The sequence below is a fragment of the Saimiri boliviensis genome, chromosome 1 (assembly GCF_048565385.1).
Source record: "Saimiri boliviensis isolate mSaiBol1 chromosome 1, mSaiBol1.pri, whole genome shotgun sequence".
In the NCBI taxonomy this organism is placed as follows: domain Eukaryota; kingdom Metazoa; phylum Chordata; class Mammalia; order Primates; family Cebidae; genus Saimiri; species Saimiri boliviensis.
In genome coordinates, this window is record NC_133449.1 from 139256333 (window position 1) to 139280692 (window position 24360).

The following is a 24360-nucleotide window of genomic DNA, read 5'->3' on the forward strand; positions in this document are numbered from 1 at the left end:
TAGATGCAGCAAACCACCATGGCACGTGTATACCTATGTAACAAACCTGCATGTTCTGCACATGTACCCCAGAACTTAAAGTATAATTTTAAAAAAAGAATGAAGTGGATAAATGGCAAATGAGCAGTGTTCTCAAAATGTTTACAGAGGCTCCAAATAGGCAGAAAGTGTTCAAAAGGTTGGGATATAAATTAAAAGATCTGAAAAAAAAATGTAGACTATAAAGTCAATTATCATTGCTGCCCAAATACAATTTTTCTTCACTTTCTCACTCTTTTTTTGTTATCTACAACTTTCCTTTTGAAAAAATACTGTGAACTGCATATGGCAAAAAATATGGAAAACAAAATAAAAATGCAACAGCATGAGCTGACAGCAGCGAAATCTGACGGGAGACGTGTGGTTGATGAGAAGTATTATCAGAGAAACAAACTCCGCATTGTCTGCTGCCACTCGCAAGTTCTGTGTACATCAAATACTGTACATCTTACTTTTTTGGGGGGCGGAGGGACAGTCTTGCTCTGTCACCAGGAACAGGCTGGAGTACAGTGGTGCGATCTCAGCTCACTGCAACCTCCGCCTCCCAGGTTCGAGTAATTCTCCTAACTCAGCCTCCCAAATAGCTGGGGACTACAGGCACGCGCCACCATGCCCAGCTAATTTTTGTATTTTTAGTAGAGACGGGGTTTCACCATGTTGGCCAGGATGGTCTCCATCTCTTGACCTCGTGATCCGCCCGCCTTGGCCTCCCAAAGTGCAGGGATTATAGGTGTGAGCCACCGCGCCTGGCCCTACATCTTTAGTTTTAAGCAACTGCCACTGCACACATTCCCAACACTCGATAAAATTCTACCTAAATTGCTTTCCTGGAAGAAAGATGTATTGCTTTTCTGAAGTTGGAAAACAGGAATTTCAAAACAGTATGTTAGCAGAGAACAGATATGCAGCTACATAGTTAAAAATCACAAACTTGATGTGTTTCTTAAGTTTTAATTTACTTTGTATAAATTTTAGATCAAGTAACGCTTATGTCTATTTTTGTTTGTTTTTCTTGTGGACCTGATTCAGAAGTCAATTCTCGGCTTGTGTGTGGACAATTTGAGAATTGAATTTATTTAACTGTGAATCTACTTTGAAGTTGTTCCTCCCAGGGTCAAATGAAACCATATATTATCAGGGTCACATCAAGCCTATTCCTTTTGTCCCTTTTACAGCTGTCCAATACTAGACATTTGGATTTCTAGGGAAAAAAAAAAAAAAAAAACCGCAAGAAAATGTAAAGTATCAAGTTAAGGATAGCAACACATTTGTGTTCTTAGAAGTGCTTAGCAAACCTGTTTTCAGAAGGAATTATATGCCTTTCTGTTGAAATGTTGTATATTAAAATAAAAATAAACTTCACATTATGGAACATTATTAAATCTTATTTTGTTTGATTAGAAAGAGGGATATTCAAAATTCCTTAAAGGTTTAAATATTATGATATGATATTTCTTTTTTTTCACATTATATCATCACTAACTCAATAGAGCATTGTATAAATGGCTTCAGGGAACTGGTTGAACCAGACAAACAATTCTTTGAATTGCTGCTATCGGTACATGAATGCTTTTATAGCAATGGAACCAATTTATTACTTTAGGCATCTTCAGCACTCTCATACACATAATAACATCTATTTCATTTAGTTAGGAGACCTTATTTCACACATTCACAAAAGGGAGAAAATGAGGTAAGGAAATTTTACTGGGTTAAGAAATTGCTGCTAATTCGAAATAATTACAAAGAAAGCAAAGACTAATATTTCCATGATCAAATTACGTTAATAGCATGTGGTACCCCAGCCCTTTACACAATATGCTAAGAGACAGCCATTAGGTTCTGGGCCACCTCAGAGAAAGCAGGGTCAAAGAGAGGGAGGAAACAGGGCTCAGCAGGCAGGCAGCAGCAGGAGCGGCAGGCTTTTGGAAGACAGCAGTCTGTGGATTAGGTGATTTAAAATTCTCTAATCTCATGGAGGGAGGGAGGAAAATGATAGTCACCAGAGGCAGGAAATAACGTAGAAGGAAAAGAGGAAGAGGGACTGGACAATGAATAAAAAATTCCAGTTAGATAGAAGGAATAAGCTTAACGTTCAATAGCAGACTGGGGTGATTACAGTTAACATCACAGCGTGTATTTCAAAATAGCTAGGAGAAAGGATTCGAAATATATTCGACTCACAGAAATTATAAATGTTCAAGGTGATAGATATCCTAAATCCCCTGGCTTGATCATTACACATTCTATGCATGCAAAAAAATACTGTAACACACACCCCATAAATATGCATAAGTATTATGTATCTATAAAAATTGTTAAATAAATAATCATTAAAAATCATAAAAAACTAAGCTGTATCATTATCAATTCAATACAGGGTACTAGAGATTTAAGAATAATTTTTTAGGCCAGGCATGCTGGCTCATGTCTGTAATCTCAGCACTTTGGGAGGCCAAGGTAGGCAGATCACTTGAGGTCAGGAGTTCAAGACCACTCTGGCCAACATGGTGAAACCCTATCTCTACTAAAAATGTAAAAATTAGCCAGGTGTTGTGGCAGACACCTGTAACCCCAACTACTTAGGAGGCTGAGGCAGGAGAATCATTTGAGCCTGGGAGGCTGAGGTTGCAGTGAGCCAAGATTATACCACTGCACTCCACCCTGCATGAGAGAATGAGATTCTGCCTCCAAAGAAAAAAGAAAAAAAGAATAACGAGTAGCTGGTACCAATCATTCTGAAACTATTCCAAACAATACAAAAAGAGGGAATCCTCCCCAACTCATTTTATGAGACCAACATATTCCTGATACCAAAACTCGGCAGAGACACAACAAAAAAAGAAAACTTCAGGCCAATCTCCATGATGAACACAGATGCAAAAATCTTCAATAAAATACTGGCAAACTGATTGCAACAGCAAATCAAAAAGCTTATCCATCATGATCAAGTAAGCTTCATCCCAGGGATGCAAGGTTGGTTTGACATACACAAGTCCATAAACGTAATCCACCACATAAACAGAACCAAAGACAAAACCACATGATTATCTCAATAGATGCAGAGAAGGCCTTCGGCAAAATTCAGCAGCCCTTTATACTAAAAACTCTCAATAAACTAGGTATCAGTGGAACCTATCACAAAATAATGGAAGCTATTTATAACAAACCCACTGCCAATATCATACTGAATGGACAAAAACTGGAAGCATTCCCTTTGAAATCTGGCACTAGACAAAGATGCTCTCTCTCTCCACTCCTATTCAATATAGTATTGGAAGTTTTAGCCAGAGTAATCAGGCAAGAAAAATAAATAAAGGGTATTCAACTAGGAAAGAAGGAAGTCATTTTGTCTCTATTTGCAGATGACATGATTGTATATTTGGAAGAGCCCATTGTCTCAGCCCAAACTCTCCTTAAGCTTATAAGCAACTTCAGCAAAGTCTCAGGATACAAAATCAATGTGCAGAAATAAAAAACATTCCTATACACAAATGACAGACAAACAGAGAACCAAATCAAGAGTGAACTCTCATTCACAATTGCTACAAGAATAATAAAATACCTAGGAATACACGTAACAAAGAAGGTAAAGGACCTCTTCAAGGAGAACTACAAACCACTGCTCGAAGAAATAAGAGAGGACACAAACAGATGGAAAAACATTCCATGCTCATGGTTAGGAAGAATCAATATGGTGAAAATGGCCATACTGCCCAAAGTAACTTATATATTTAATGTTATCCCCATCAAACTACCAATGACCTTCTTCACAGAATGGAAAAAAAAAACACTTTAAACTTTATATGGAACCAAAAAAGAGCCCTCATAGCCAAGACAATCCTAAGCAAAAAGAACAAAGCTGGCAGCATCACATTGCCTGACTTCAAACTATACTACAAGACAACAGTAATCAAAACAGCATGCTGCTGGTATCAAAATAGAGACACAGACCAATGGAACAGAACAGAGGCCTCTGGAGCAACACCACACATCTACAACCATCTGATCTTTGACAAACCTCACAAAAACAAGCAATGGGGAAAGGATCCCCTGTTTAACAAATGCTGTTGGGAAAACTGGCTAGCAGTGTGCAGAAAACAGAAACTGGACCCCTTCCTGACACCCTACACTAAAATTAACTCCAGATGGATTAACAACTTAAACATAAGACCTAACACCATAAAAACCCTAGAAGAAAACCTAGGCAAAACCATTCAAGACATAGGCATAGGCAAGGACTTCATGACTAAAACACCAAAATCAATGGCAACAAAAGCCAAAATAGACAACTCTGCACATGTACTCCAGAATCTAAAGTACAATTTTAAAAAAACTCTGGAGCTTCTGTACAGCAAAGGAAACAATTATTAGAGTGAACTGGCAACCAATAGAATGGGAAAAAATGTTGCCATCTATTCATCTGACAAAGAGCTAATATCCAGAATCTACAAAGAACTGAAACATTTACAAGAAAAAAAACAAACCCATCTAAAAGTGAAAAGTGGGTGAAGGATATGAACAGACACTTTTCAAAAGAAGACATATATGAAGCCAACAAACATATGAAAAAATGCTCATCATCACTGGTCATTAGAGAAATGCAAATCAAAATCACATTGAGATACCATCTCACACCAGTTAGAATGGCGATCATTAAAAAATCTGGAGACAACAGATGCTGGAGAGGATGTGGAGAAATAGGATCACTTTTACACTGTTGGTGGCAGTGTAAATTAGTTCAACCATTGTGGAAGACAGTGTGGCAATGCCTCAAGGATCTAGAAATAGAAATACCATTTGGCCCAGGAATCCCATTACTGGATATATACCCAAGGTACTATAAATCTTTCTATGAAGACACATGCACACATACGTTCATCATGGTACTGTTTACAACAGCAAAGACCTGGAACCAACCCAAATGCCCATCAATGATAGACTGGACAAAGAAAATGTAGCACATATATACCATGGAATACTATGCAGCCCTAAAAAGTGATGAATTTGTGTCCTTTGTAGGGACATGGATGAATCTGGAAACCATCATTCTCAGCCAACTGACACAAGAACAGAAAATCAAACACTGCATGTTCTCACTCATAGGTAGGTGTTGAACAGTGAGAACACTTGGACACAAAGAGAGGAGCACTACACACTGGGGTCTGTTGGAGGGGGCTACGAGAGGGATAGTAGAAGGGAGGGTGCAGGAGGGATGACGTGGGGGAAAATGTCAGGTGTAGGTGATGGGGGGATGGCAGCAGCAAACCACCTTGCCATGAATGTACCTATGCAACGATCCTGCATGATCTGCACATGGACTCCAGAATCTAAAGTACAATTTAACAAAAAAAAAGAATAATTTTCTAGAAATCCTACTTTTCATCTTACCATAATAAAGTAAATTCTATAAAGGAATGAATCCATATAGTCATTTACATAAAAGAGCAAGATGTACTAAGTATTGAATTCCATATGTCATGTTAAAGTCAATTTAGGAAAATTAACTTAGTAGTATGGTAAGACTATAAGTACTTTTAAAAATAATTGTTTTGCTAAACTTTATTTATAGAACTCCTTTTTGAAAAGAACAGACTTATGGAGACAAAGCAGATTTGTGATTTCCCAGGGCTAGGGAGATGGGGCAATTGTGGGAGAGCAGTGGCTCAGAGGAGTAAGGTTTCTTTTCAGGGTAATGACCCTGTTCTAAAATTGGTTGTGGTCATTGTTACACAATGCTGTAAATATACTAAAAGCCACTGACTAGCACACCTTGTATTACTAAATTGCATAATATATAAATTTGATATCAATAAAGCTGTTAAAAAGAACAGTATTTTAAAAATACATTGTTTTTCAAGGTAATACATTGTTTTTCAAGGTAATACATTTTACTTTTAAAATCAAAATGTATATAACATGCTAACACTACCTTTCTTTCTTAAAAGCAAAATAAAATGAAATATCAAAATGCCAAAGCAAGGAATCATTCACTATTCAAATGGGTCATTCTGAATACTTAATAATCATAAAGAAATAAGTCAGAAATATGGATTTAATTAAAAGTTTTATTTTCAAGTGTTTGTAGATTCTTATGCAGGTATAAGAAATAATACAGAAAGATTCCAAGTGCCCTTTATCTAGTTTCCCCCTATGATAATACCTTACAAAACAATAGTAGGATATCAAAACCAGGACAGTGACATTGATGCTAAGATGCAGAACCTTTCTATCACTACGGTATACTTCATGCTTCCCTTATACGGCTAAACCCTCTCTCCTCCCTCCTCACCCCTTCTTTAACCTTTTGACAACAACAAATCAGTTCTTCGTTTCTACAGTTTTGTCATTTCAAGAATGTTTTACAAATGAAAGCATAAAGTATGCAGCCTTGAGATTGGCTTGCTTTAAAAAAAAAATCCAAATGATTCATTTTTATTTTTGACAGATTCTTGCTCTGTCAGCCAGATTAGAATGCAATGGTACAATCTTGGCCACTGCAACCTCCCAGCTTCAAGCAATTCTCCTGCCTCAGCCTCCTGAGTACCTGGGATTAAAGGTGCACACCACTATGCTGGGCTAATACTTCTATTTTTTAGTACAGATGGGGTTTCACCATGCTGGCCAGGCTGGTCTCGAACTCCTGACCTCAGGTAATCTGGCCACATTGTCCTCCCAAAGTGCTGTGATTATAGGTGTGAGCCACCACGTCCAGCCCAGAATTACTCTTTGAAGACTTACCTACAATTTTCTGTATCACTAGTTCATTTTCTACTGCTGAGTAGTATTCCATGGTATAAATATACTATAATTTATTTAAACATCCATCTGCAGAAGGACACCTACATTTTGTCAAGCTTTCAGCTATTACCAATAAAGCTTCCATTAACATCCAGGTGCAAATTTTTATGTGAACATAAGTTTCCAATTTCCTGGGAAAAAAAGCCCAGGAGTATAATCACTGGATTGTGTGAGAGTTGCAAACCATTGTGGAAGACAGTATGGTGATTCCTCAAGGATTTAGAACCAGAAATACCATTTGACCCAGCAATCCCATTACTGAGTATATACCCGAAGAATTATAAATCACTTATTATGAAGACACATGCGCACATATGTTTACTGCAGCACTATTTACAATAGCAAAGACTTGGAACCTACCCAAATGCCCATCAATGATAGACTGAGTAAAAAAAAAAAATGTGGCATATTTACACCATGGAATACTATGCAGCCATGAAAAAGAATGCATTCATGTCCTTTGCAGGACATCGATAAAGCTGGAAACCATCAGTCGCAGCAAACTAACATAGGAACAGAAAAACCAAATACCTCATGTTCTCACTTGTAAGTGGGAGTTGAACAATGAGAACCCATGGACACAGAGAGGGTCCTGTCAGGGGGTGGGTGGCAAGGAATCAATATAAGCATTGATTCTCAATAGGAATCAATATAAGCATTAGGACAAATACCTAATGTATGTGGGGTTTAAAGCCCAGATAATGGGTTGATAGGTACAGCAAACCACCATGGCACATGTATACCTATGTGACAAATTTGCACATTCTGCACATGTAGCCCAGAACAGAAAGAAAGGAAGAAAGAAGGAAAGAAGGAAGGAAGGAAGGAAAGAAAGAAAAAGAAAGAAAGAAAGAAAGAAAGAAAGAAAGAAAGAAAGAAAGAAAGAAAGAAAGAAAAGAAAGAAAAGAAAAAGTAAGCAAGCAAGCAAGAAAGAAAAAGAGAAAGAAAGAAACGGAAGGAAGAAGGAAGGAAGGAGGGAGGGAGGCAGAAAGGAAGGAAGGAATGAGGGAAGGAGGGAAGGAGGGAAGGAGAGAAGGAGGAAAGGAGGGAAGGAAGGAAGGAAGGAAGGAAGGAAGGAAGGTAGGTAGGTTGCTAAATGGTTTCCTAGCATGGCGGTGTCATTGACATTCCCACCAGCAACGTATGAGTGATCCAGTTTCTCCATATATTGGCCAGTATTTTCTGTTGGTACTATTTTTTTTTTTCAATCTTAGTGCTTCTGAAAGGTGTAAAGTGGTGTCTCATTGTGGGCGTAATATGCATTTGCCTAGCGGTTGATGATGCTGAGTATTGTTTCATGTGCTTTCTTGCCATCTGTATACCTTCTGTGGTGGAACCTCCCTCTCTGTCTTTCACCCATTGTGTGAGTCTGCCCGGGCTGCCATAACAACATCCCAGAGGTCAGGTGGCTTAAAACACAGACATTTATTTCTCATAATGATGGAGGCTAGAAGTCCAAGATCAAGTTGCTTCCAGGATTGGCTTTTTGTGAGACCTCTCTTCCTGGCTTGTAAATGATTGCCTTCATCCTGTGACCTAACATGGTCTTTCCTCTGAGCAAGCACAGAGAGAGAGACCTCTGGTGTCTCTTTCACCTCTTATAAGGACACTAGTCCTATTGAATTAGGGCATCACCCTTATGACCTCATTTACCTTAGTTATCTCCTTAAAGGCCCTGTCTTCAGATACAGTCACACTGGGGTTAGGGCTTCAATATAAATTTTGGGAAAACAATTTAGTTCATAACAGCCATATTTTAATTATTTTTTTAACCTGTCAACTTTCAAGGATTCTTCATATATTCTAGATATAGTCCTTTTTCAGATACGTGGTTTGCAATTATTTTTTGCTACTCTGTAGCCTGCCTTTTCTTCCTCTTAATGGAACCTTTCACAGAGTAAAATTTAATTTTGGTAAAGTCTCATTTATCAATTTAGCCTTTTATGGACTATGTTTTTGATATCAAGTCTAAAATATCTTTAGATTATTTTAGGGTAGATGTCCTAACCCTCTAGGAAATTTTATATGCATATAAAATTCCAATAAACCATTTCTGAAAAGTAAAAATATTTTAAATGTTGAAATGCTGATCTGAAGAATATTTTAGTAGTCAATGTAACTTCAAAACACTTAAGAATTATTTTAAAATAAGCTGAAAAACATAACTTTAATAGAAATAAAATTCTAACATTAACTTATATGTTACATTATCAGAACACAATAACCTATATATTGGTTTCATAATTCACTGGTTCCTCTTTTTAGCAGATCTATTATTATTTTCAACTATTTAGGAACCTCAATAGGAATCAATATAAGCAAAATAAAAAAAATGAAGAAAATGAAATCTGGCTGGAGATAATTATAGCTTAGTGGTTTGCAGAGCAATATAAAAGAGAACAAAGCTGTTCATAAATGTTTCCATAAACACTCCCTAACCACTCCCACACATGCACACACAATAAGACAGATGTGCCAAATAGAAAGTGAAAATGCCTCTTAAGAAGGCAGAGCAGAAATTGTTTTTATAATCAAAAGGTTTCACAAACTGTCACTGAAGAAGGTACTTCTTATCATAAGTCTTATACTAGTTTTGTGCAAACCTATTTTGATATTAATAGCAAAGAAATAGACCTGTATATTTAATTATTCAAAGACACACACATATAATTTTATTTTAGAAGAAATTGGAAGAACAGAATTTTGGAGCTACATCCAATTATTTTTAGTCTAGATGTAAGAGACTATATAATATAGTAAATGAGATGAGTAACACTTATCTACGTTTGCCACTGCATTAGCCCTCAGTCATTCCTCTGAAGGTCAGAGTGACAACAAAGAGATGTGGAGTTGGGCGTCAGAGGAGACAGCCTTCCGAGTGTCACACTCTTATTCTATTTGAAGTAACCTATTCTGAGTTAACAAATGGCAACCATTTCATATACAGAGGAGAACCTATCATAAATTCAAGGTAAATCTGGTCTACCCAAGATTGATATCTTCCATGAACACACATGATCATGCAATAATATTTGAGTCCAATTATGCATCTGAGAAGAGGAACAAATTCACCTATTCAAACAACATGAGATAGAGTCATTCTGACTCAGTAAAACAAAAATAACTAAGTGCCCAATCAGAATTTTGAGCCTTTTATTGGTCGTAGAGTAACAAAAATGTGATTCCTTTATTTACGTGGTTAAAGTCAAAAGTCACTTAATATTCAGATTATCATCTTTTAAAAATTACTTTAACTCTTCAATTAACTAAGTATAAGTAGAAGAGTTCTTAATATAATATCTTCCTGCATTTGCACACTTACAGCCTTTAGAGTATGGACATTACTGTTTTTAAGCAGGCACATCTATATATTGGTATACTACAGCACATTTGCAATTTGGCATGTTGAATATCTTCCCATGTATACAGAATACCTTCAAATGTTGATTGAAGTATTTTATTAGACTAAGATAATTGAAAACAAAAACTAGCAAATTATTCATAATATACTTTTTACCTGATTCCTGCATACAGGACTTAATTACAAATCCTTATGTTGATTGTGTATAAACATCGGGTTTTAAAGAACACTATAGGCAAGTACACATGAGCCATAACATGATGCCAAATAGACATACTAAATGCTCCTCTGCAATCACATTATATTTCCTTAATGCCCTCACTGTCCCATGCTCTTAGTGGATTATTTCACACTTCTTCTTCCCAAACATGTGTCTCATTTCTCATTCTTTAACTTTTCTAGGAATCTCTAAGAAAAGAGCAGAAGACAGAGTGAACTTCTCTAAGCACCCACCACCACAGCTGTTCACCTTCCTATTACATCACCTGTGTTCTGCACTCCCTCCTGTTAGAATGAATTAACTGTCTACAATCCAAAGATTTATCTACTGGATCTCTCTTACTAACACAGACATGCTATTAATTCTCTCATCTCAGAAACCCCACTCTGGTGATCCTACTTTCTCCTCCATTTAGCATAATATTTTCCCATATTTTTCTCCTCCCACTATTTCTTCAATCTATCTGAGGCTTTTAACTTAACAAAACAAACGATTGCCAAGGTTGCTATAACATCCACATTGCTAAAGCCAATTATCAGTTCTCAGGTGTTTTTTTGTTTGTTTGTTTGTTTTTTTTTTTTTTGTACTTTAAGTTCTGGGGTACATGTGCAGATCTTGCAGGAATGTTGCATAGGTACACACATGCCACGGTGGTTTGCTGTCTTCATCCCCCCATCACCTACATCAGGCATTTCTCCCAGTGTTATCCCTCCCCAACCTCCCCACACCCTGCTGTCCCTCCCCTAGACCCCCACCCTCCAACAGACCCCAGAATGTGATGTTCCCCTCCCTGTTCCCATGTATTCTTATTGTTCAACACTCACCTATGAGTGAGAACATACAGTGTTTGGTTTTCTGTTATTCTGTCAGTTTGCTAAGAATGATAGTTTCCAAATTCATCCATGTCCCTACAAAGGACACGAACTCATCATTGTTTATGGCTGCATAGTATTCCATAGTGTATATATGTCACATTTTCTTTGTTCAGTTTTCCCAACACCATTTATTAAACAGGAAATCCTTTCCCTATTGCTTGTTTTTGTTAGGATTATCAAAGATCAGATGGTTAGAGATGTGTGGTGTTACTTCCAAGGCCTCTGTTCTGTTCCTTTGGTCTATATCTCCGTTTTGATACCAGTACCATGCTGTTTTGATTACTATAGCCTTGTAGTATAGTTTGAAGTCAGGTAGCATGATGCTTCAGCTTTTTGCTTAGGATTGTCTTGCTTATGCAGGCTCTCTGTTGGTTCCATATGAAGTTTAAGGTGGCTTTTTCCAGTTCTGTGAAGAAGGTCAAAGGTAACTTGATGGAGATAGTGTTGAATCTGTAAATTGCTTTGGCCAGTATCGTCCATTTTCACAATATTGATTCTTCCTAACCAGAAGCATGGAACATTTTTGCATCTATGTGTGTCCTCTCTTATTTCATTGAGCAGTGGTTTTTAGTTCTCCTTGAAGAGGTTATTCACATCCTTTGTTACTTGTATTCCTAGGTATTTTATTCTCTTTGTAGCAATTGTGAATGGGAGTTCACTCATGATTTGGCTCTATGTGTGTCTGTATTGGTGTATAGAAACGCTTGTGATTTTTGCAGACTGATTTTGTATTCTGAGACTTTGCTGAAGTTGCTTATCAGCTTAAGGAGATTTTAGGCTGAGACAATGGGATCTTCTAAATATACAATCAAGTTGTCTGCAAAATAGAGACAATTTGACTTCCTGTTTTCTTAACTGAATACACTTTATTTTTCTTCCTTGATTGCTCTGGCTTCAACTTCCAATACTATGTTGAATAGGAATGGTGAGAGAGGTTATTCTTGTCTAGTGCTGGTTTTCAAAGGGAATGCTTCCAGTTTTTGTCCATTCAGTATGATATTGGCTGTGGTTTTGTTGTAAATAGCTTTTATTATTTTGAGATACATTTCATTACACCTAGTTTACTGAGAGTTTTTAGAATAAAAGTCCATGTCCAGACAGGTTCACAGCCTAATTCTACCAGACATACAAAGAGGAGCTGGTACAAATCCTTCTGAAATTATTCCAAACAATACAAAAAGAGGGAATCCTCCCTAACTCATTTTATGAGACCAGTATGTATCCTCACACCAAAATCTAACAGAGACACCACCAAAAAAGGAAACTTCAGGCCAATATCCATGATGAACATCGATGCAAAAATCTTCGATAAAATACCGGCAAACCAAAAGCAACAGCACATCAAAAAGCTTATCCATCATGATCACGTAGGCTTCATCCCAGGGATGCAAGCCTGGTCTGATACATGCAAATCTGTAAACATAATCCATCACATAAACAGAACCAAAGACTAAAACCACATGATCATCTCAATAGATGCAGAAAAGGCCTTCCACAAATATCAGTTATCAGTTGTACTAAGTAAATAACATTTAAAGAAGTTGATTGTTCTCTCCCCCTTGAAATACTTTCTTCACTTGGAGTCCAGGATACTCACACTCTTCTTTTCTCATAGGTGATATATTCTCAGCCTTCTTTCTTCCTCTTCACCTCATCAATTTATCCATACTTAATTGCCCCAAAGCCCTGTTGTTACTTCTCCACCCACAATAACTCCTGCAGGTCTTGTGGCTTTAAATATGTTAAAAATTGACAACTCCACTCTCTTCCTGAATGTTTAATGACATCTCAACCTTAATGTGTCCTTAAACTGGGATCTTTATATTTCTCTACAACTCCTTGATCCCAGCAGCAATCTTCCCCATTTCAATTAATGCCAATTCTATCCCTCTAATTGATTAGATCAAACACCTTGGTGTTACTTTTGACATTTCCTTTTGTGAACTAAATCAATTCATCAGGAAATTTGACTGATTCTCCTTTAAACTCTACCCATACCGCAACTTTCACATTGCACCCATGGTTCAACCTACCACGATTTCTCAGCTGGGTTGATGATGCACTCCCCTCAATGGTTTCCTTGCTTTGAGCTGTCCCTGTTCAATCTCACTAAAACCTAAGTTAGATCATACCACTCCTCTTCTCTTAATTCCCTAACATTCTCTAATTTCATTCAGACCAAAAATGAACTTTCAAAATCCTTCATGATCTGACCAGCAAGTTTCTCTCTGACTTCTACCGCTCTCTTTCTTGTCCACTCTGCTCCCAACACTAGGACCATCTGGCTGCTCCTTGAGGATACCAGTTACACTCCCATTTCTGTGTGGCTTCTCTGGCCTTTCCTCTGTTTATAGTATTCTTCCAAAGGTAGACACACGCCTCGCATTCCTATTTCCTTCAAATTTTTATTCAAATGGCACGTTTTTCGTGAGCTTTAAATGACCATCCTATTTAAAATTATGCTACTCTTGCCTCAACTTTATTTTCTTCATAGCTCTTATCAGCTTCTTCTGTACATATATTTCACTTGATTAGTGGGAAAGAGGAAAAACAGAGACAAGAGAAGAGGAAGAAGAAGAAAAAGAGGAAGAGTAGGGCATTAAAAAGTGAAATGAAAGAAGAGAATCCCTATAAGATAAAGTAAAATATAAAAATTAAAATAAAAATGTTATAATGGTGGAGAATTCTCAGGCATAGTGGAGCTAACAAAGTTATATTATTTTATCATCTGTTGAAATGGAATTGATCCTCACTTTTTTAATGGTTTATATGCAGTCTGCCAAATGGAAGAAAACTCTGTCAAATGAAAGAGAAATTAACCAAATCACTAGTCAATATCTTTTTCCAGTTGAAGAGTCTCACTTCTGCAAAGTTATTTACTGCCTACATGCACCTTTGATTATTTAATGCATTCTGGGCAGCTGTGATTTCTCAGACAGCTGTATTATTCGATGCAGACAAAATGAAGAAACTTACTTCAGTGACTCAAGAATTTTTTGGAACAAGAAACTTACAGCAATCTTTTCTAACTATGAATTGTGTTTTGATTAAACCTAAAATTTCAATGAAATGAATTGCCTGAAAAGAAATACATTTGATAAAATGGGTTGAAAAATTCAAATGCCAAAGAGTTAAAAATACTGCCTTGCTCAGATGAACAGACTGAGAGCAGAAATTCAGACCACATTTGCAACAATTTTAACAACTTATAAAATGTGTACACACCTTTTACCACATCACATCTATTTCCAGAAAAAGTAATATCAAATGAACAACATTCAGATACATTCCTGTTAAATTAATGACCTTTAAGGATAATTGTTTCTTCAAGTATTCAGGCACAAAGAAAAAGTCACATACAAAGTGAAAAAAATCAGTTTGGCCTCAGATTCCTTCACAGTATTCAATGCCATAAAATAAAGGAACCCTGTCCATAGATTTCCGAGGTAAAGAAAATGTATCCAGTCTAGTTTATTTTTTAAGTGTTAAAGCAATCGGCAGACACTTTCAGGTTGGAAAGACTTGTGAAAATAAAGCACGTAAGAGCCCTTTTGATAAAAGTTTTTGAAAACAAAATCTATATTCATAATAAAATATAGTCAACCAAAAAGACATTTAGTAAAGCTGTAGAAGACAAGATGACTGCATCCCTCAGCACAGACAAGTATGGGGTAATATATGCAAATGACTGGAGGTTACAAAGTATGATGCAAAAAAATTATGCCAGTTCCTAAAGAGGTTAAATGAAGGGTTATCATATAACCAAGAAATTTCACTCCTAAGTATATACTGAAGAGAAATAAAGTCTATGTCCACAAAAAACCTTATACATGGATGTCCACAGAAGCCTTATCATAATATCCAAATATTTTATCCATCCCCAGTGTCCACGAACTGATGAGTCATTAAACAAAATATGTTATATCCATGGAATAGAATATTATTTGGTCATAAAAAAGAATGAAGTATTCATGTACTCTACCACATGGATGAACCTCGACAATATGATGCTACGTAAAAGAAGCCAGTCACAAGAGACCACATATTATGTATTTTTATCTAAATGAAACATTCAGAATACACAAATCTATAGAGAAAAGAAGTAGGTTAGTGGTTGCTTAGGGCTGGGATGGAGAAGGGGTTAAATGGACAGTGTCTGATAAGTGTGAGTAGGTTTACTTTGGGGTGATAAAATGTTCTTAAAATGATTGTGGTGATGGTTGCTCAACTCTGTGTAGTATGCTAAAATGATTAAATATACTAAAATATGATTAAATTATACACTTTTAAAAGGGTGAATTATAGGCTGTGAATTATATCTCAATTAAGCTGTTCCCAATAGGCAATATAAAACATCAGATTTGATTCAGAATCCTATGGCAACAAATATTCTCAAGCACACACAACATAAAAAATACAACCCTCAATAATCTTTCTAGAGACAAAAAAATGGAAAAATACCCACTACCTGACAAAAAGAAATAAGTCAAAATAAAAAAAATTTGAGAATAGAACTAGTGGTTAGCATTTAAAAGTAACGATATGCAAATAATAGTATAACTAGCAAAATTGGCAAGGGGGAGGGAAAACGGGAAAGTACAAATGAAATCATCATTGCTCCTTTATGTGATTCTTGGTGACTTTTTTTTACTTCTTTGGCATTTCTATATAGCTTTCAAAACGCATGATTTTGTGTCAAGTAAGTCATTAATATTTAAAACAATTAATTAAAGGTATGCATACGTATACAATTTCCCCAAAAGGATACCATGGTCCTGATGATTACAAGGACTCCCAGTTCCAAAGTGAAAACCTTTTGAAAGTTCTAAAAACAATTTTTGTTCCCTCACATTTATGAAGTTTCGTGCCTATAAATTACTGATTGGCAATAAATGTTTTCCCAAGTGAACAAAAAAAGCAAAATAGACCATAAAATAATCTCTATTTTTCAAGATGTAGAAATCATTTCACTTTAATAAAGGCACTGTATTATTAAGAGTGAAAAGCAAAAAATATTAACTAAAATCATACTATCATTTGAAAGTACTCCCACTTTTACAACTTCAGGCATATTGATGAGAAATGGCTTAGATGGAACTAGACATTCTTCTATGTGTTTTTTATATCAGAATCAATAATTCAATATAGTCAAAACTGCTTTCAGTAAAAGTATTTACTTATTTAGTTGTTTATACAATAAAAAACATATTCATGTCTCTTACTAATAATTCATGAACTGTAGGTTTTTTTACATGCATATACTAAATCTTTCTTATTATTTCATGAACTATTATTCATTGATTATCTTTCATGTAATTTCAGGTAATATATTAGTTATCAGGAACACAAGAATAAATGGGCAATGTACCCTGCTCTTGAGGGCTCAAAAATACTCAGAAACCAGTATAAGAAAGATATATTTTTAATATGCTAAACATTTTTGAAAATGCAGAATGACTATGTCATCTAGAAATCATAACGAAAGAGTTTTAATCTGAGCATGAAATTGTTCCATAAAAGAATTAGGGAGATTTTGCAGATAAGAGAGAGTGAATTACAAGGACTTAGAGCCAGATGCCATTGTGGTCCAGGAATTCCCTTTGTGTTGCAAGATCCACTGAAGTTGCAGAAGGTCTCTGTAGATGCCTTTTTGCTGTGTTTCAAGAAAGTACATTTAATCCTGTGCATAAATGCTGGGCTTCTACTCTAATATTCTGTTTCTGGTTCTGAACATACTGCAACTACAGTTTGAACACTTGGGCAGGTCCTATGTCAGCACCACTGGTCTGCTTCATACTCAAACCAACTGCTGACCTAGAGCTGTGAGTCTCAAACTACCTATATAGAAGAATTTGCTTTTTGACTCTCTCTTCTTAATCCATCATGAACAGATGCGTTTAAGAAAATAGGATTAAAGTAAATTGCTAGAAAAAATGAACAAGTGGGATCACACCAAGTTAAAAAGTTTCTGCACAGCAAAGAAAATAGACAACCTACAGAATGGGAGAAAATATTTGCAAACTACCCATCTGATAATGAGTTAGTAACTAGAATTTATAAGGAGCTCAAACAACTCTATAGAAAGAAAAGCTAATAATCCAATTTAAAAATTGGCAAAAGACTTGAATAGACAGTCCTCAAAATTAGACATACAAATGGCAAACAGAAATATGAAAAAGTGCTCCACATCACTGATCATCAGAGAACTACAAAGCAAATGCAATGAAAGGTCAACTCGATCCAGTTAAAATGTCTTATAGCCAAAAGACAGGCAGTAACAATTGCTGGTGAGGAAGCAGAGAAAAGGGAACTCTCTCCTACACAGTTGGTGGGAATGTAAATTAGTACAACCACTACGGAGAACAACTTGAATTTTCCTCAGAAAACTAAAAATAGAGCTAATATACAATCCAGCAATCTCACTGCTGGGTATATACCCACAAGAAAGGAAATAAGTATATTGAAGAGGTATGAGCACATGTTTGTTGCAGCATTGTTGATAACAGCTAAGATATGGAAGCAACTGAAGTGTTCATCAGCAGATGAATGGATAAAGAAAATGTGGTACTTATAGACAATGGAGTACTGGAGTACAACTCAGCCAATTAAAAAATGAGATTCTGTCATTTGCAACAATATGAATGGAACAGGAGGTCATTATGTTAAGCCAGGCACAGAAAGACAAACATCCCATGTTCTAATTTATTTGTGGCATTTAAAAATCAAAATGATTTAACTCCTGGAGACAGAGAATAGAAGGATGGTTACCAGAGGGAAGGAGAGTGGGGAGCCAGGAGGAGGTGGGAATGGTTAATCAATAAAGAAAAATAGTGAGAAAGAATAAGATCCTGTATTTGATAGCAAAATATGGTGACTATAGTCAATAACCATGTAACTGTACATTTTAAAATAACAAAAATAGTATAATTAGATTATTTGTAACACAAAGCATAAATGTTCAAGGGAGTGAATACCCAATTTTCTATGATATGATTATGAAAGGGAAGAATAGAAGAAGGGAAGGGAAGAGAAGAAGGGAAAGGATAAGAGAAGGGAAGAAGGGAGGAAGGGAAGAAGAGAAGAATGAAAGGAGGGAGGGAGGGAAGGAGAGAGAAAGAAAGATTTTCAAAGAAAGAGATTATCCTACTCATACCACCTGAATCACAGTCTCTGGGATAAGGTGCAGAAATCTGTGTTATAGCAAGCTCTCCAAGTAATTTTTATGCATGCTGAAGTGGAGGAACTTGGTCTAAAAGACTTTGGATGGTTCCTCAGAAACAAGTATGTTCCCACTGCTCCCGGCAGCCTAAATAGATAAAAAAATATATGGTGACTCCTCCTGCTAATGACCTTTCTGCTAACTGTGTTCCCTGATTGTTTCCTTTGACTCTTTTTTCTAAAATTTCTAAAGTCAGTATAAGTTAGAAACATGTTCAGAAATGTCCTGGAGAATTGGACAATAATCATGTTACTGAAACCATTTCTGTTTCATGAATGTACTTCCAGCGGTTGTTTGTTTCTTTGTTTTGATGACCGAGTTTTGTTTGGTAAGAGACAAGGTCTCACTGTGCTGCTCAGGATGGAGTGCAGTGGTGCAATCGAAGCTCGCTGCAGCCTGGAGCTCCCGGTCTCAAGCAATACTCCCACCTTGACCTCCTATAGCTCTGGGATTATAGTTTTGAGCCACTGCACTCAGCCTCCAGTTCTTAAAATTAAGCAACTACAGCTATTCAAACTGCTATTGACTTTTTTTGTTTTGTTTTTCAGTCAGAAGCGTTTAATAGGAAATCATTTATTATTTATTAAAATATATTCATAATTCATGATAATGTACCAAGAGTACAATTCAGACTTTTTTTGTGTGTAGCTCTGGAAGCTGACAACTACGTGATACCATAAAACCACAACCACATTCAAGATATAGAACATTTCCTTCACCTGACAAAAATTTTCTTGTACACCCATGTAAAATTCCTCTCGCCTCCAAGCCCTTGCAGCAGAGACTCTTTTTCTGTTTCTATGGTTTTGACTTTTTCAGAATATCTTAGAAATGGAATCATTCATTCAAAGCATGTAGGCTTTTTAGTCTGGCTTCTTTTTTGTTTTGTTTCGGTTTGATTTGGTTTTTGGTTTTTGAGACGGAGTCTCACTCTGTCTCCCAGGCTGGAGTGCAGTGGTACGATCTCAGCTCACGGCTACCTGTTCCTCCCAGGTCAAGCGATTCTCCTGCCTCAGCCTCTCGAGTAGCTGGGATTACAGGTGCTCATTACCACGCCGGCTAATTTTATATTTTTAATAGAGACGAGGTTTCCCCATCTTGGCCAGGCTCGTCTTAAACTCCCAACCTCATGATCCACGCACCTTGGCCTCCCAAAGTGCTGGGTTTACGGGTGTGAGCCATCACACACAGCTAGTCTGGCTTCTTTCACTTAGAGTAATACAGCTGAGATTCATTTATGTTGTTGCATGTTATCAACAGTCCATTTTTTAATTGTTTAGTAGTATTTCACTGTGTATTGTGGGTACACCACAATAAAATGGAATGTGAATTCTTTCACTATTTGATGAACATTAGAGTGGTTTCCATTTTTAGGGGACTTTGAAATAAAGCCAATAATAATAACAAAAAACTGACTATATACACATAGATTTTCCTTTTTTATTGGATAAAATCCTAAGAAGGGCATTTCTCGGTCATATAGTAAATGTGGGTTTAACATTATAAAAAACCAAATTATTTTCCATAGCAGTGTGTACAATTTTGCATCTGCAGCAGCACTGTACCAGAGTTCTAGTTGCTCTGAATCCTCGATAGTACATGTTATATTTTGGGATTTTATTAGTAGTAGTATTATGATTTTTTAAATGCTAACGGTTACATATTGGTATCATATTGTGGTACTAGTTTGCATTCCCCTAATAACTAATGATGCTAACGGTCTTTAACATGCTTATTTAAATCCATATTTTTTTCTGTGAATTGTATGTGCAGATCTTTTGCCCATATGTAAATTGATATTTTAAATATTACTGCATCATGAAAGAGTTATTTTTATACTCTGGGTATTAGCCTCTATAAAACATGTATTTGCACATATTTTCTCCCAGTCTGCAACTTTTCATTTTCCTGACAGTCTCATTTTAAAAGCAGAATCCTTTCATTTTAGTGAAATATAATTTATTATTTTATTTTATGAATTGTACTTTTAGTGTTGTATCTAAGAAATCTATGCCCAACCCAAGGTCACTAAGATTTTCCTTTGTATTTTCTTAGAGCAGCGTTATAGTTTGTGGTTTTAGATTTAAGATTTTTTTGTTTTTTGTTTTTACAATTTACAAGTTCATTTTTTTAACTGTAATTTAGGTTCTGGGGTGCATGTGCAGATCATGCAGGATTATTGCATATCTACATACATGGCAAGGTGGTTTGCTGCCTTCATCCCCCATCACCTATATCTGGTTTTTCTCCCCTCATTATCCCTCCCCACCCCTGCTTCCCTCCCCTAGTCCTTCCTACTGACCACAGTGTGTGATGCTCCCCACCCTGTGTTGACATGTTCTCATTGTTCAACACCCACCAAAGAGTAATAACATACAGTGTTTGGTTTTCTGTTCTTGTGTCAGTCCACTGAGAATGATGGTTTCCAGATTCATCCATGAACCTATGAAGGACATGAACTCATCGTTTTTTATGGCTGCATAGTATTCCATGGTGTATATGTGCCACATTTTCTTTATCCAGTCTATCGATGATGGACATTTGGGTTGGTTCCAGGTCTTTGCTATTGTAAATAGTGCTGCAAAGAACATACGTGTGCATGTGTCCTTATAATAGAACAATTTATAATTCTTCGGGTATATACCCAGTAATGGAATTGCTGGGTCAAATGGTTTTTCTATTTCTAGGTCCTTGAGGAACTGCCACACTGTCTTCCACAATGGTTGAACTAATTTACACTCCCACCAACAGTGTAAAAGTGTTCCTATTTCTCCACATCCTCTCCAGCATCTGTTGTCTCCAGATTTTTTAATGATCGCCATTCTAACTGGTGTGAGATGGTATCTCAATGTGGTTTTGATTTGCATTTCTCTAATGACCAGTGATGATGAGCATTTTTTCATATGTTTGTTAGCTTTATCAATGTATTCTTTTGTAAAGTGTCAGTTCATATGCTTCAGCCACTTTTGAATGGGTTCGTTTTTTTCTTGTAAATCTGTTTCAGTTCTTTGTAGATTCTGGATATTAGCCCTTTGTCAGATGGGTAGATTGCAAAAAATTTTTTCACATTCTGTTGGTTGCCAGTTTACTCTAATGATTGTTTCCTTTGCTGTACAGAAGCTCTGGAGTTTAATTATAATCCATTTGTCTATTTTGTTGCTACTGCTTTTAGTGTTTTAGCCATGAAGTCCTTGCCTATGCCTATGTTCTGAATGGTTTTGCCTAGGTTTTCTTCTAGGGTTTTTATGGTGTTAGGTCTTATGTTTAGATCTTTAATACATGTGGAGTTAATTTTAGTGTCAGCTGTCAGGAAAGGGTCCAGTTTCTGCTTTCTGCATATGGCTAACCAGTTATTCCAACACCATTTATTAAACAGGGGATCCTTTCCCCATGGCTTGTTTTTGTCAGGTTTATCAAAGATCAGATGGTTGTAGATGTGTGGTGTGGCTTCTGAGGCCTCTGTTGTGTTCCATTGGTCTATGTCTTTGTTTTGGTACCAGTACCATGCTGTTTTGATTACTGTGGCCTTGTAGTATAGTTTGAAGTCAGGCAGTGCAATGCCTCCAGCTTTATTCTTTTTGCTTAGGATTGCTTTGGCTATGCAGGCTCACTTTTGGTTCCATATGAAGTTTGAAGTGGTTTTTTCAGTTCTGTGAAGAAGGTTTAAGTTTATAATTATTTTTGAGTTAACTTTGTATCTGCTTTGAAATAAGAGTTGATACTCTTTTTTTCCTTCTTCTTTTCTTTTTCAAATTGATTAGAATTGTTCCATCTTGTTTCTTGAAAAATTCTATTCTTTCATCATTGAGTTCCTTTGGCAGCTTTGTCAACAGTCAAGCAACCATCTGTATATGGGTCTATTTCTGGGCTCTCTATTCGATTCCATTCATGTATTTGTCTATTGTAATGCCAATATCATACTTCCTTGAATATCTGTTAGTTTTACAGTAAGTCTTATAATCTGTTAGTGCTTCTCAAACTTTGTTTACATTTTTTGAAACATTGTTGCCGTTCTTTATTATTTGCATTTCCACATACATTTTAAAATAAACTTTCCAATGTCTACACCCCCAAAAAAAGATTGCTGGATTTTAATTGGGATTGTTTTCAGTCTATATATAAATTTGGGAAAAATTGACATCTTATCAAATCTTTTAATTTGCAAATGTTTAAATAGAATTTCCTTAATTTTTTCTTGATAATCTGCTACATTTACACCAAAATATTTTAAGTTGTTGGTGCCAATATAAAAACAGTACTTTTAGAATCTCATTTATAATTTTTTATTGTTAGCATATAGAAATATACTTTAATTTTGTATATTGACCTCAAATCCCATCACTTTGCTAAACTCACTTTTAAAAACCATAAAGTCATGTCACCTGTAAATAGACATTTTATTTGATCCATTCTAATCTAAGGTTGGTGCAAAAGTAATTGTGGTTTTGCCACTTCTTTTAACAGCAACCTGATTTGCCATTAAAATCGGGTTGATTACTATTGCAGCAACTTAATAAATGCTTTGAATTCCTTTCCTTGACTGATTAAATGTGCCAGGACCATCAGTAATAGATTGAATTGGAGTGAGAGCAGACATTCTTGCCTTTATCCTAAACTTAAAGGGAAAGCATTTATATCTTTGGTTATTCAAAGTATGACATTAGCTATCAGATTTTCACAAATGTCCCTTATACCATTGAGGAAGTTCTCTTATTTCCTAGTTTGTTACTTGATTTCTGATATCAACAATAATAATAGCAGTAAAATAAAATTGCAGGCTCACCCATATTAAAAACAAAATGAAAAGAAAGCTTTGAAAAAGACATCAATAAATTAGGGGTAACCTCATAACTGGTACTAGTAGGTCTAATATTAATGTTTTATTTGTCCTTCTTTCTCAAAACTTCACCTTCTTTTCTACAAAAACATGGCTAGATTTTAATTTTTCAGTATCACTAGCTTATGTGATAAAATGAAAATACTACTTTTTGCATTCTCACTTTTTTACTTTCCTGTTAAAAAAAAATGTGTTAATCTCCTGTCTCAATGAATGACACTAATGGCTTTATTCAAATCACAAAGCTGGAGATCATAAATAAGAAAGCTGGAGATCATCCCCAAGGCTTTAACTCTCAACCTTACATCTAAGTCATATTGAATTTACCTCGTAGTTGATCCCTCTTTTAAAGCTCCATGCCAATTACTGCCTGGTTCAAGCCTTCATCCTTCCCTTCCTTGTCTTACATCAAAGGTCACTTCACTGATCTTCAGGTTTATAACTGATTGTCAGGTTTTCAACTGAATCATGAGAATTAGGTTATTTCTCAGTCTTAAATTACTCAATGTGCAGTCCTGATGCCTTCAAAGCAATGTCCATGAAACTTTTCTCTGCTTACAAGGCCTACTGTGCATGATCCTATATCTATTAGTCCTGTATCTGCCCAGTGAGCCACATTTGGAAAAGAAAAAAAAAAAAAAAAAAAAAAAGTACCTTGGGCATTGTAACTTAAGTGGTACAGATTTCCCATATAGAAAAAAGGAGTGTTCACTGAAGCTATTGTTCAGCTAACAGAAAATAAAGAACACTTCATGCAGAAAATAGGACTTAATCCTTCACGCAGAAAATAACCTCAGGTGAAGATGAACCTCCACCCTGAAAATAGATATAGGGAGCAAGAAGGCCAATTACTTGATTACTGTTTAATTAATAAGTCAGAGATTAATTAGCAGGTCTCTAAATACTTGACGTTATTTGTAAATTCTTAGTGCTGATGTAGCAACTCTCTTCTGTATTCCCATGGTCACAGTAGTTCAATGCTCTAGTTTCTCAACCTCAGTACTACTG

The 24360-nt window shown here is 36.0% G+C and overlaps 1 protein-coding gene across 5 annotated transcripts in view; it reads right to left on the reverse strand.

Annotated features, from left to right (window-relative positions):
- Positions 1 to 24360, reverse strand: part of CNTNAP4 (contactin associated protein family member 4) — a 369359-nt gene that overhangs the window by 117589 nt on the left and 227410 nt on the right. The gene's annotated exons all lie outside the window — the stretch shown is intronic.